We start from the raw sequence: 13549 nt of genomic DNA, 5'->3' as shown, positions 1-13549 counted from the left end.
CAAAAACTGTAAATGTTTAACTTTATTCAACACTGCGCAGTCACACCGCTCATGTGAATGCACTGGGGTAGAACCTACAGCGTCAAATACTTGTGTGAATATTACACTGCGGTATGAATGACCTACAGCATCACAATTTTTTAGGAATATTATACTGTGGTACGGATGGCAGCGTCACAATACTTTTATGAATATTACACTGCGGTATGAATGACCTAGAGCATCGCAATACTTTTATGAATATTACACTGGGGTATGAATGACCTACAGCATTGCAATACTTTTCTGAATATTATACTGCGGTATGACCTACAGTGTCACAATAATTTTATGAATATTACACTGCGGTATGAACTACAGCATCGCCATACTTTTATGAATATTACACTGCGGTATGAATTACCTACAGTGTCGCAATACTTTTATGAATATTACACTGCGGTATGAATGACCTACAGCGTCACAATTCTTTCATGAATATTACACTGCGGTATGGCCAGCAGCGTCACAATGTTTATATGTATACACTGGGGTACAGCATAAAAAAATATTTTTAACTTATTATTTTTTTTCAATTATTAGTTACTTTTTTTTTAAAGCCTGTGGACGGACAGCACACCCCTGGATTGGAGGATTGGACACACTGGGCTTGATTCAGACCCGCTCGCAAGCGCTATGCGCTCGCCAACGGGTCGATGGTGGGGCATTGCGCTCGCGCGGCATGCACAATGCGTGTGCACAATCCCTGGAGCGAGAGAGAAATTCTCTCGCTCCAGGGCTCGCTACAAACGGGGCGGCTGTCGATGTTGATCAACAGCCTGCCCCGTTTTGTAGGTGGGGTAGGGGGGTGGCTGGACAAACGGAGGCGTTCCTGAAGGAATGTCTGCCGTTTGTGGGCGGCCCTACTGACAAGTGATGTCAGTAGTGAGCTTCCGGTTCTATTAGACCCCAGAGGCTCACTGGGGCCTGCGGCAGACGAGACCCTACCACAAGGGTCTCGTCGCAAGCCCGATGGTCGCGACCATCACCTGGCCGCTTGCAAAAGCTGTGGGTGGTCACCTACAGGGGGGTAGAAAATGCTCCTTGGTCAGTAACCCATTTTTGCGGGAAAATCCTGCCCCACTAATTGGTAGCCTGGGTATCCAGGCAGAAATCCTTGTAGGCGGCCTGTTGCTGGGGGTCCCCTGTCCACTCATAGAAGCCACACCGACAGGGAGGAGAGAGATGTGAAGGTTTTAAAAGAGCGAGCCCTGAGTAGAGGGAGTGAGGTGTGAGGATCTATCTGTGGCGTGCCCTTGGATCTGTGGAATATGGGGAGAGTGTGTTCACCCCTTGGTTGCCCTGGATTACAATTACTGTACACCATAACAGAGAGGAGTGTTATACCAAGCCCCTGCAAGTGCCTTGCCGTGGATTATAAATAGTGTACTCACTGGAGTGTTATACCAAGCCCTGCAAGTGCCTGAGGTGTAATTACACTCACCCTGGAGGCTAAAGAACCCTGCTGAGCAGTGGCATAACTGCCGTGGGTGCAGGGGGTGCGGCTGCTATGTATCCCAGTATCCCAGGGTAAAAGGGGGTATCCTTCCCACTAGCCATATAATCCTGCTTACTGTCCAAATAGGGGATTGTTTAGGTGGGAAGTAAGCTGTGGAAATAGGGGGGAAGTAGAAATAGCTCCCCCCTTTTTCCGTGTGCCAGGGGTTAGTCCGCATGTTTGTTGCTAGAGGTTACGCTGTGTCCCACCAGCTCATGCTGGGTGGTCATGTGGTTTCATTCCACCAGCTCATGTATGGTGCAACTGTTTGAATTGCTGGTAACTATTTACAAGCTGGTATTCTTTAATACACTGTGGGTCTCATTCAGACCCGCTCGAGAGCGCTGTACGTTCGCAAGCGGGTCGATGGTGCCCAAGTGCGCATGCGCACGACGGAGGGAGCTCCGTCATGCGCATGCGCGAGACCCGGCGAGCGATGGGGAAGCCGTCGCTCCAGGTCTCGCACCAAAGGGGGCGTGCTGTCGATGGTGAGTGACAGCACGCCCCCTTTGGTGGGCGTGCCGGGGGCGTGGCTGCCTAGACGGAGGCGTTCCCATGGGAACGCCTACCGTCTCGGTCCGGCCCCACTGACATCACTAGTGATGTCAGTGGGAGTGATTTTGGCTCTGATAGAGCCAAAATCACTCCAGGGCTTGCGGCAACGAGACCCTACCACAAGGGTCTTGTTGCAAACCTGATGGTCGTGATGGTCTTGACCATTGCGACCATCATCATGGACGCTCGCATAAGCTGTGGGTGGTAACCCACAGCTATGCGAGCGTCCAGGAGGGTGCACACAAAAAAAAAAAAAACGCCCTGATTCAGAGCGGGCGCTCGTTCAGAGCGTCCGGCTCTGAATCAGGCCCTGTGTCCTTGCATTTAAATGCTGTTTTCTTCCTTATGCACTAATGGAATGTTTTGCTGGTGTACAAATGTATTTGCTGGTAGTGGTGTAAATGCAAATGTCTTTAATGCACTGCTTGTTGCCGGTATCAACTTCAAAGTCACTTAATTCTAATGTAATGTATATTTATCCTTGCCGGTGCCTAATTTGTTGCTGATGTTTCTCAAAACAATGTATATATTAACTGTGAACCATTTACCTTGTTGATTTCTGTGGTGCAATGTATATTTAATGTTTATTTAACCCTGTGTAACCCCGGCTGGCAATTCTGGTGGTAATAATTTGTGGCATAAATAGACTTCATTTTTCCCAGCAAAGGCCCACATGCTAGCCAAAGACTGTGTTTACTAGCTGCAATAGGCCGGAGGACTACTACTCCCAGCATAGCCTATGTATGGTTGTTATCGTTTCTCAGCAAAAGTTGGAATATTAGTACAGACTGTATCTCATTGCTATAACCTGCTGGTGCACTACTGATACAAGCTTGGCCTGCATGTTTTACTCACGTTTCCTCAGCAAAAGTTGGAATATTAGCACAGACTTTATCTCATTGCTGTAACCTGCTGGTGCACTACTGATACAAGCTTGGCCTGCATGTTTTACTCACGTTTCCTCAGCAAAAGTTGGAATATTAGCACAGACTGTTTCTCATTGCTATAACCCACTGGTGCACTACTGATACAAGCTTGACCTGCAGGTTCCATGTTCTTTTTAACTTTTTTAGTGAAAGTAAAGTTCTGCATAAATTGTGTTTCTTTTTGTTGACCCTTACTTGCCAGCTGGGGTCACCGGTAGAGGACAGGGAGGTAATAAGTAAATATCTTGGTATTGAAAAGTGTCAATTATTTTATTTATTCTGTTTATGGTAAATATTTTCTTTGGCAATTGTTGTTTATTTCTTGGCAATAATAAAATTGCCTTGTACCGTTCTTTCTAACTGGTCACTGTGTCTGTAAAAGGGGAATATCAGGCTTGCCTCTCTGTCACGGTGTGTCCTATCTTAGCTACGGGGAAATCAGCCACCGAAGCAGTCCGAACACACCTGAAGCTGGTGCTAGTGGTGCAAGACTGTACAAACTTTCAGAGCATTAGTTTGCTGTCTGACTTACCCCATTCCCAAAGCACTGCTGGTGTATTTTATAGCGGTCATTGGTGTTTTCTATATTTTATGGCACTAATTGCAATGCTCTTTACATTGTATGGCGGTCACTTGGTGTATTGAAAGGTGGTTGTTTCCTGTATTATACGGTGATGATCACTGTAATGTTCCCTGCATTCCGTGGAGGTCACTGATGCTCTCTGTATTATATGGCGGTCCCTGTGATATCCTCTGCATTATATTGCAGTCATTTTGGTAGAGGGTGACTACAGTACTATCAACTAGTGAGGGGCACCGAGCTGAATAATTGCCCTGGATGACAGAAAGTCTAGCTTCTCCCTTGCCCCTCTCTATCCGCTGCTCTGCCCCCACCCCTCGCACTCTGTCTCACTCCCCTTTCCATCCCGCCTCTATACTTACAGTGGTCCCATCGGCCCTGATCCTCCTCCTCCTCCTCTCCTGCTAGACTAGGGTCTCTCTGGTCTCACTAGCAGTGAGAGCAGCTCACACTGCACATGCATGTTGGGGATGGGACAGACCTTAGAGAATTATTATATAGATATATAAAATGTATGTGTGTGTATATTATTATCTGGCAGTTTGGTATGTCATGGCTTTTCTCTTCTTCACACGACAGGCAGCTGGGGGTATATGGGGTTGCTATAGGAACGGTAGCGCGGTGCTGCTACATACATCATTACAGAGGGCCGCTTGGTACAGAATGCTGCTTTTCCAGTATTTCATACGCTGTATTTAATTACTATATAAATACATGTGAATACTGTATAATGCACTATGGGTACCATTTATTAACTAGTGGGTTTTAGATGGGATAATTATAATTCGTTATTGTCGCTTATCATGGCAATAAGAAATTATGGGGGATATTTAATAAAGCTTGGAGGGAGATAAAATTGGAGATAAATAGCACCAACCAATCACCTCCTACCTGTCATTTTTCAAACACAGCCTGTAAAGTGACAGTTAAGAGCTGATTGGTTGGTGCTATTTATCTCCAATTTTATCTCCCTCCAAGCTTTATTAAATCTCCCCCTATGTACTTCCAGTATGTATCAATAATCACATGCAGGGACTGGGGTTCTGATAGGAGCCCGTCCCTGCGATGTGTAAAAGTAAAGTGATTGCATAAGCAATCTCTTTGCTTTTAGTTTCTGGAACTGGACATGCTACTGAGTACGCATAGTCTGCTGACCGCACATGCATGAGAGGAGAGTGGCGGAGAGGGATTCTAGAGATCCCTCTTCCAGTACTTTTTGCAGACTGTAGCCTATATACAATGGCTAGCGCCATCTTCAGATGGCATTAACTTCTCGAACTTGGTAACTTTGTCAATAAAGCCTCCCCCATAGCAGATATCTCTTAACATTTGCTTGCACCCTTCCCTGCTTTATTGTTGTTTTATATAAAATAACAGGTGGTGCATTCTTCATATAAGTGGAGAAGGAAGGAAGATTAAAAAGGTTGAAGGTAGATGGTAGATATGTCCTCCATGGTGCTAGCCACAACTCATGGCACAGGCCACACACCCTGTATAGACCACATGCCCACATGCGATATAGTTTTGTGACCGGCGGTGTCACAATCTTGACAGCAGAATGCCGGCTAGGGATTTATGATATGACCCTATCATAATCCCGATGCTGGAATCCAGAACGTGGTAAGTCCGGGGCGCCCGTCCTGTTAGCTGCAGAGGAGGGGGGGAGGGTTAGGTTTATGGCAGTTAGCGGGCTTAGCGTTAGGTTTTGGGGGGTGGTTAGGGTTAGGCACCCCTAGGGGAGAGGGTTAGGGTTAGGCACCCCCAGGGAGAAGTTAGGGGTAGGCAACCCGCCCAGGAGGGTTAGGTTTAGGGAGCAGTAAGGGGGGGTTAGGGTTAGGCACTAGGGGGGATTAGAGTTAGGCATCACTAAGGGAGGGTTAGGGTTGGGGGGGGCAGGGGAGGTTAGCATACTTACCTGCCTCTGTCGGGATTTTCATCCTGTTGGGCAGCCGCTGTCGGGATTTCAATCCCATTCCGCCCACATCACTAGTCACAACCCCGTGGCATTGGACACACCCTCTGCGGAGGCACACAATAGGTTCTTCATAAATTTCAGCTCCAGGCCCATGTGGACCTTAATTCTTATAAATAATAGTACAGTAATTTCTGGCGCAAAAGAATAAGATTAGAGCTGCCTGTTTCCAAACAAGGTTAACACCCTTTAACCCGAATACAAAATACACCAAACCAGAAAATTGAATGGAGACACCGGCGCTAAACCTTCACCACTAAGTATTCAAAGAAATAGCACTTCCCTTCTTTTGATTGTCTTCTCTTCCTTATTCCAATTGGAAGTGTTAAAAGATCATGTGTAGCTATGTCCCGTATATGAAAAATATAAAGACATAGAACCGCAACATAGTGCAATAAAATTACATTTTAATATATGAAAATAGCATAAAACAAATATATTCCAAGTTGGTAGATTTCCAACAAATATTAAACAGGGAATGAAATGGAGACTTTTACCAAATAGAGGTGGTATTCAGTAGGGGTGTGCACCGGCCACTTTTCGTGTTTTGTGTTTTGGTTTTGGATCTGGATCTTTCTTCGTGTTTTGGATCTGGATTGGTTTTGCCAAAACCACCCTTCCGTGTTTTGGGTTCTGGGTTTTGTGTTTTGGATCTGTATTTTTTTTTAAAAAAGCATAAAAACAGCTAAAATCACAGAATTTGTAGGTTTTTCTGCTCCTATGCTATTATTAACCTCAATAACCTTAATTTCCACTCATTTCCAGTCTATTCTGAACACCTCACACCTCACAATAGTGTTTTTATGTCCAAAACGTTGCACCGAGGTAGCTGGATGACTATGCTAAGCGACACGAGTGGGCGGCACAAACACGTGACCCATCTAGGCGTGAAACTGCAGTGGCAGACAGGATGGCAGTTTGAAAAACTAGGCCCCAAACTGTACATAATGCAAAGAAAAAAAAGAGGTGCAAGATGGAATTGTCCTTGGGCCCTCCCACCCACCCTTATGTTGTATAAACAGGACATGCACACTTTAACAAACCAATCATTTCAGCGCCAGGGTCTGCCACACAACTGTGGCTGAAATGATTGGTTCGTTTGGGCCCCCACAAAACAAGCTGGCAATTAATGTGTCCCTGCACAAACTGGCTCTATGGAGGCAAGATGTCATCCTCATCCTCCTCATCCACCGATTCCTCACCCTCTTCAGTGTGTACATCCTCATCCTCACAAAGTATTAACTCGTCCCCACTTGAATCCACCACCACAGGTCCCTCTGTACCTTCTGGAGGCTGGTCTCCCTGGAAGAGCTGATAATTCATTTTGATGAACATCATCTTCTCCACATTCTGTGGAAGCAACCTCCTACGCCTTTCGCTGACAAGGTTCCCGGCTGCACTAAACACTCTTTCGGAGTACACACTGGAGGGGGGGCAACTCAGGTAAAATAGAGCCAGTTTGTACAGGGGCCTCCAAATTGCCTCTTTTTCCTGCCAGTACAGGTATGGACTGTCTGCCATGCCTACTTGGATGCTGTCACCGATGTAATCCTCCACCATTCTGTCAATGGTGACAGTATCATATGCAGTGACAGTAGACATGTCAGAAATTGTTGCCAGGTCCTTCAGTCCGGACCAGATGTCCAAACTTGGTCCTGCCTGCCCTGCATCACCGCCAGCGGGTTGCTTAGGATACCTAAGTTTTTTCCTGGCAGCCCCAGTTGCAGGAGAAAATGAAAAAGGAGCCGTTGACGTGTCACGTTCCGCTTCAGCTGACAGTGTGTTCACCAGCAGGTCTTTGCACCTCTGCAGGCTTGTGTCGGCCGGAAAGAGAGACACCACATAGGCTTTAAACCTAGGATCGAGCACGGTGGCCAAAACGTAGTGGTCTGATTTCAACAGATTGACCACCCTGGAATCCTGGCAAAGCGAATGAAGGGCTTCATCCACAAGTCCCACATGCCGAGCGGAATCGCTCCGTCTTAGCTCCTCCTTCACTTTCTCCAGCTGCTTCTGCAAAAGCCTGATGAGGGGAATGACCTGACTCAAGCTGGCAGTGTCTGAACTGACTTCACGTGTGGCAAGTTCGAAGGGCTGGAGAACCTTGCACAACACGGAAATCATTCTCCACTGCGCTTGAGTCAGGTGCATACCCCCTCCTTTGCCTATGTCATAGGTGGATGTATAGGCTTGTATGGCCTTTTGCTGCTCCTCCATCCTCTGAAGCATATAGAGGGTTGAGTTCCACCGCGTCACAACCTCTTGCTTCAGGTGATGGCGGGGCAGGTTCAAGAGTGTTTGCTGGCGCTCCAGTCTTCGGCACGCAGTCGCTGAATGGCGAAAGTGGCCAGAAATTTTTCGGGCCACCCAAAGCGTCTCCTGCACGCCCCTGTCGCTTTTCAGAAAATTCTGCACCACCAAGTTTATTGTGTGAGCAAAACATGGGACGTGCTGGAATTTGCCCAGATGTAATGCCCGCACAATATTGGTGGCGTTGTCAGATATCACAAATCCCCAGGAGAGTCTAAGTGGGGTAAGCCACTGGGCGATGATTTCCCTCAGTTTCTCTAAGAGGTTGTCGGCGGTGTGCCTCTTACTGAAACCGGTGATACACAGCGTAGCCTGCCTTGTAACGAGCTGGCATTTCTGAGATGCTGCTACTGGTGACGCTGCTGCTGTTGCTGCGTAAGGTCATACATCTACCCAGTGGGCTGTCACAGTCATATAGTCCTTAGTCTGCCCTGTTCCACTTGTCCACATGTCCGTGGTTAAGTGGACATTGTGTACAACGGCATTTTTCAGGACACTGAGGACACTTTTTCTGACGTTTCTGTACAGTCTCGGTATCGCCTGCCTAGTGAAGTGGAATCTAGACGGGATTTGGAACCGGGGACACACTACCTCCATCAATTGTCTAAATCCCACTGCACTAATGGCGGATACCGGACGCACGTCTAACACCAACATAGCAGTCAAGGCCTCAGTTATACGTTTTGCTTCAGGATGACTGCTGTCGTACTTCATCCTCCTCGCTAAGGACTGTTGGAGGGTCAATTGTTTAGTAAAAGTAGTGGTGTTCCTACTTCCTCTCTGGGATGATGAACGACTCCTAGCAGCAGCAACAGCAGCAGCGGCAGCAGTAGGCGTAGCAATGCAGGATCCTCCAGAGGAATCCCGGATAGGAGAGTCAGTCATGCCAGTGACATGGCCTGCAGGACTACTTCCGATCCTGACTAAGGAGGAAATTGACGAGGAGGGAGTTGACGGTGTGGTTTGCAGGCGCTTGGATACAACAGGACAACGGGATTTAGGTGTCCCTGGACTGCTTACGGTCTTAGCCAAAGTTTCTGAACTTGACAGTAACTTTTTATGAACGCGCTGCAGGTGCCGTATAAGGGAGGATGTTCCTAGGTGGTTGACGTCCCTACCCCTACTTATTTCACCTTTACATATGGTACATATGGCAAGACAGTTGTTGTCCGGATTTGGATAGAAATATTGCCAGACCAAAGAGGTGGAATGTTTGGTCTTCTGCCCAGGCATGACCGTGATGGGCTTTTTCATCCCACGGACAACAACTGTCTCCCCCGGAGCCTGATTTAAACAAACCACATCACCATCAGAATCCTCCTCGCCAACTTCCTCCTCAGCGCCAGCTACACCAGTATCCTCATCCTGTTGTACTTCAACAGTGACATCTTCAATTTGCATATCAGCAAGTAGACTGTGGGTGCTCCTTTCAGCACTTGCAGGGGGCGTGCAAATGGTGGAAAGAGCCACCTCTTCCCGTCCAGTGCTGGGAAGGTCAGGCATCGCAACCACCACCACACTTGGACTCTCCTTGGGGATTTGTGATATCTTCTTAGAAAGCACAGTTCTTCGCTGTGCTTTTGCCAGCTTAACTCTTTTGATTTTTTTAGTGGGAGGAGGGCTTCCATCGTCATGTGAAGCTGAACCACTAGTCATGAACATACTAGGGATCGACCTTAGCCGTTCCTTGCCACTCCGTGTCGTAAATGGCATATTGGCAAGTTTACGTTTCTCTTCAGCTGATTTAAATGTCTTTTTCAAGGTCATTTTCCTGAACTTTGCCATTTGGGATTGTATGTGCCCTCTACTATGACATTGGGCATCGGCCTTGGCAGACGACGTTGATGGCATGTTATCGTCTATGTCATGACTAGTGGCAGCAGCTTCAGCACTAGGAGGAAGTGGTTCTTGATCTTTCTCTATTTTATTTTTATCGGAGAAAGTTTGGTCCTCCATTTATGTTATATCGATTTGATATATACGTGCGGCTAAACACAGAAAATAATTTTTTTTTTGGTTTGGACTGGAGTGTACTTTCGGGGGTTACAGCACCCTTAACGGTCAAGCCAGCCGGCCCTTTACTTATGACACAGGCGCACGCTTGGCACTACTTTGTTGATGCACGTGCGGCTACTGCGCACACAATTCACAAACACAGAAAATATTTTTTTTTTGGTTTGGACTGGAGTGTACTTTCGGGGGTTACAGCACCCTTTAACGGTCAAGCCAGCCGGCCCTTTACTTATGACACAGGCGCACGCTTGGCACTACTTTGTTGATGCACGTGCGGCTACTGCGCACACAATTCACAAACACAGAAAATATTTTTTTTTTTGGTTTGGACTGGAGTGTACTTTGGGGGTTACAGCACCCTTTAATGGTCAAGCCAGCTGGCCCTTTACTTATGACACAGGCGCACGCTTGGCACTACTTTGTTGATGCACGTGCGGCTACTGCGCACACAATTCACAAACACAGAAAATAATTTTTTTTTTGGTTTGGACTGGAGTGTACTTTCGGGGGTTACAGCACCCTTAACGGTCAAGCCAGCCGGCCCTTTACTTATGACACAGGTGCACGCTTGGCACTACTTTGTTGATGCACGTGCGGCTACTGCGCACACAATTCACAAACACAGAAAATAATTTTTTTTTTGGTTTGGACTGGAGTGTACTTTCGGGGGTTACAGCACCCTTAACGGTCAAGCCAGCCGGCCCTTTACTTATGACACAGGCGCACGCTTGGCACTACTTTGTTGATGCACGTGCGGCTACTGCGCACACAATTCACAAACACAGAAAATAATTTTTTTTTTGGTTTGGACTGGAGTGTACTTTCGGGGGTTACAGCACCCTTAATGGTCAAGCCAGCCGGCCCTTTACTTATGACACAGGCGCACGCTTGGCACTACTTTGTTGATGCACGTGCGGCTACTGCGCACACAATTCACAAACACAGAAAATAATTTTTTTTTGGTTTGGACTGGAGTGTACTTTCGGGGGTTACAGCACCCTTTAACGGTCAAGCCAGCCGGCCCTTTACTTATGACACAGGCGCACGCTTGGCACTACTTTGTTGATGCACGTGCGGCTACTGCGCACACAATTCACAAACACAGAAAATAATTTTTTTTTGGTTTGGACTGGAGTGTACTTTCGGGGGTTACAGCACCCTTTAACGGTCAAGCCAGCCGGCCCTTTACTTATGACACAGGCGCACGCTTGGCACTACTTTGTTGATGCACGTGCGGCTACTGCGCACACAATTCACAAACACAGAAAATATATTATTTTTTTAGCACTTGGGGGGAGCACCCCTGATGGACAGAGCACCCCCTGGACAACACTACAGCACTCCTTTAGGACTGGGACACTGCACAGGACTTTGGAGTGGACACAGCCCCTATGGAGAACTGACTGCACAACACAGTCCAGCCAGCCCCTATGGACTTTGAAGTAGTGGACACAGCCCCTATTAACAACAGCAGCACAGCACAACACAGCCAGCCCCTATGGACTTTGAAGTAGTGGACAACAGCAGCACTACACTACACTACACTACACTACACAGCCCTAACTCCCACCCTCCCTCTTCACTGTCCACAGCCGAGTGAGAAAATGGCGCCGACGCGGGTACCTTATATAGGATCCAAAACCCGCGAGACTCGGAAGGCGGGATGATGACGTTTTGCCTCGATTTCAGATCCGAGTCAGGCGGGAAAAGTCGAGCCTGACTCGGATCGGACTCGGATCGGGGGGTCTCGGGGGGGTTCGGATTTCAGAAATCCGAACCCGCTCACCCCTAGTATTCAGGCATATAGTTGGTAACAAGCTTATTGTCAACCTTTTCCCTATCTGGATAATAATATACAGTTACTATTTGTGGCTGCATTATATGGCTAGGTTATTTGTGCTATATTCACTGTGATATCAATTGTTGCTCCTGTTTTTTATGTATTTGCTACACGTTTTACATTTGTTATTATGCTTGATTAAATGCATCATATTTTTAGACAATTAATTGCATCAATTTAATTGCGGTTCAGCGCTGTGATCTGAATTGTTTTTAGTCTTGGTCTCTCTTTTAAGATTCAATTAGGAGGTTTTAAACCCCTCCACACAGCTGCGACAGTCATTTATTTATTATCAATTAATATATATAGCGCCTTATTTGAGTCTTTGTTTGATCCTCTACTTTCATGAAGCGATGGACCTGGCTGTCTGGACATCCAGATACACAGTGTTGCTGATTGGCCTTCCTAGCAGGCGCTGCTGAATGACATGGTCAGTAAGTATGCAACACACAGATTCTGGTGCGCAACTCCAAACAGCAGCACTTGCTGGTTATATCATCATCCTGTCATCATCACCTCATCTCATCATCATCTCATCATCATCTCATCATCCTGTCATTCATTCGTAAACCATTTATGTTTTAAACCCCCTTTTTTCTGAAAATAAAGCACAATCAAGTTTTCTTTATTTATATATTTCCCTATTGTACTTTAATTACCCCATACACAACAATATAGGTTTGCCCCAACAAGGATATTTCATATTTTGCACAAAAAAATTCTCTGCCTCTGAATTAGGCCCAATGTGCCTGAGGTTAAACTGCTGGCAGGGTCGTCTTGTGGCATACAGAAATAACGGTGCAGCGACAAGCATACGCCTGTACGTTGGTGGCAATACACAGTGAAATGGGAACGCCTGATATTAAAGGCACTTCCAAAGGCAAAGTTCCCATGTCCTTAATGCTTTTCTCTGTCACATAAGCAAGGGAGGATTGTGGTCCTGCAAACATTTCTAGAAGTGGTCTCATGTTGTCGGCACCAAATCAGCTGCAGGCAGAACCAACACCAAAGATTAGTACATCACTACACCTGGAGACAATGGTGATAGGTAAGGTTAAATTAGCAAGCAATGGTGGGCAGAGTTACACCAGCAACAACCAACCCCTCATTTGCTTCATCATCAGCCACATCCTATTGTCCCGTTTATCACAGCACAAGGCTGCGATTTGTGGAGCTGTAGTATTTAGGATCCTGTTTTATTAAGGAACACCGAGCCTCATTGTTACATGCTTTTGTAGGATACCTCACTCTGTAGCCCACAATTTGTGGATGCCAGTGCGATTCCGGCAAGATGGTCACTAGAATTAAAGCGGCAATTCGTTTAAAGGCAAAACCAACCTGGTGGCTCTAAAGCTGGGTACACACTGGCCGATATATTGGCCAATCAATTGATTGGCCAATATATCGTTACTTGATCGGCGGGTGTGTACTAACGATATGTCTGTGAACGACGTCGTTCACAGACATATCGAGTCAGCTCTGCTGCACAGCCAATGCCTAATTTATCTGTAGATATATTGGTACATCATTCTGTGTGTATGGCCGACCCGCCGATGCCCGATAGGTTGGCCGTTCAGCTTGTCACCTGGATGGGCAGTTCTCCACGTGGGAGCAGCAGTGCGCGGTGGTGTGGGACAGAAGTGTCGGCGTAGTCAACCTGAGCTGTGTCAGGTAAGTAGATGACAGGCAGGGAGGGGGGCCGGGACAGTGTTGGAGGGGAGGCAGATCTATGGCCGGAGGGAGCTGTCAACGGGAGCCCCTGCCAGCGTGTGACAGGACCTGTGGGGTAGACGGAAAGGTGGGGTAAGAGGGAGAG

Source organism: Taudactylus pleione, unplaced genomic scaffold, assembly GCF_031769625.1.
Source record: "Taudactylus pleione unplaced genomic scaffold, aTauple2 ptg000225l, whole genome shotgun sequence".
Lineage (NCBI taxonomy): Eukaryota > Metazoa > Chordata > Amphibia > Anura > Myobatrachidae > Taudactylus > Taudactylus pleione.
Note: the sequence above shows the minus strand (reverse complement) of the source record.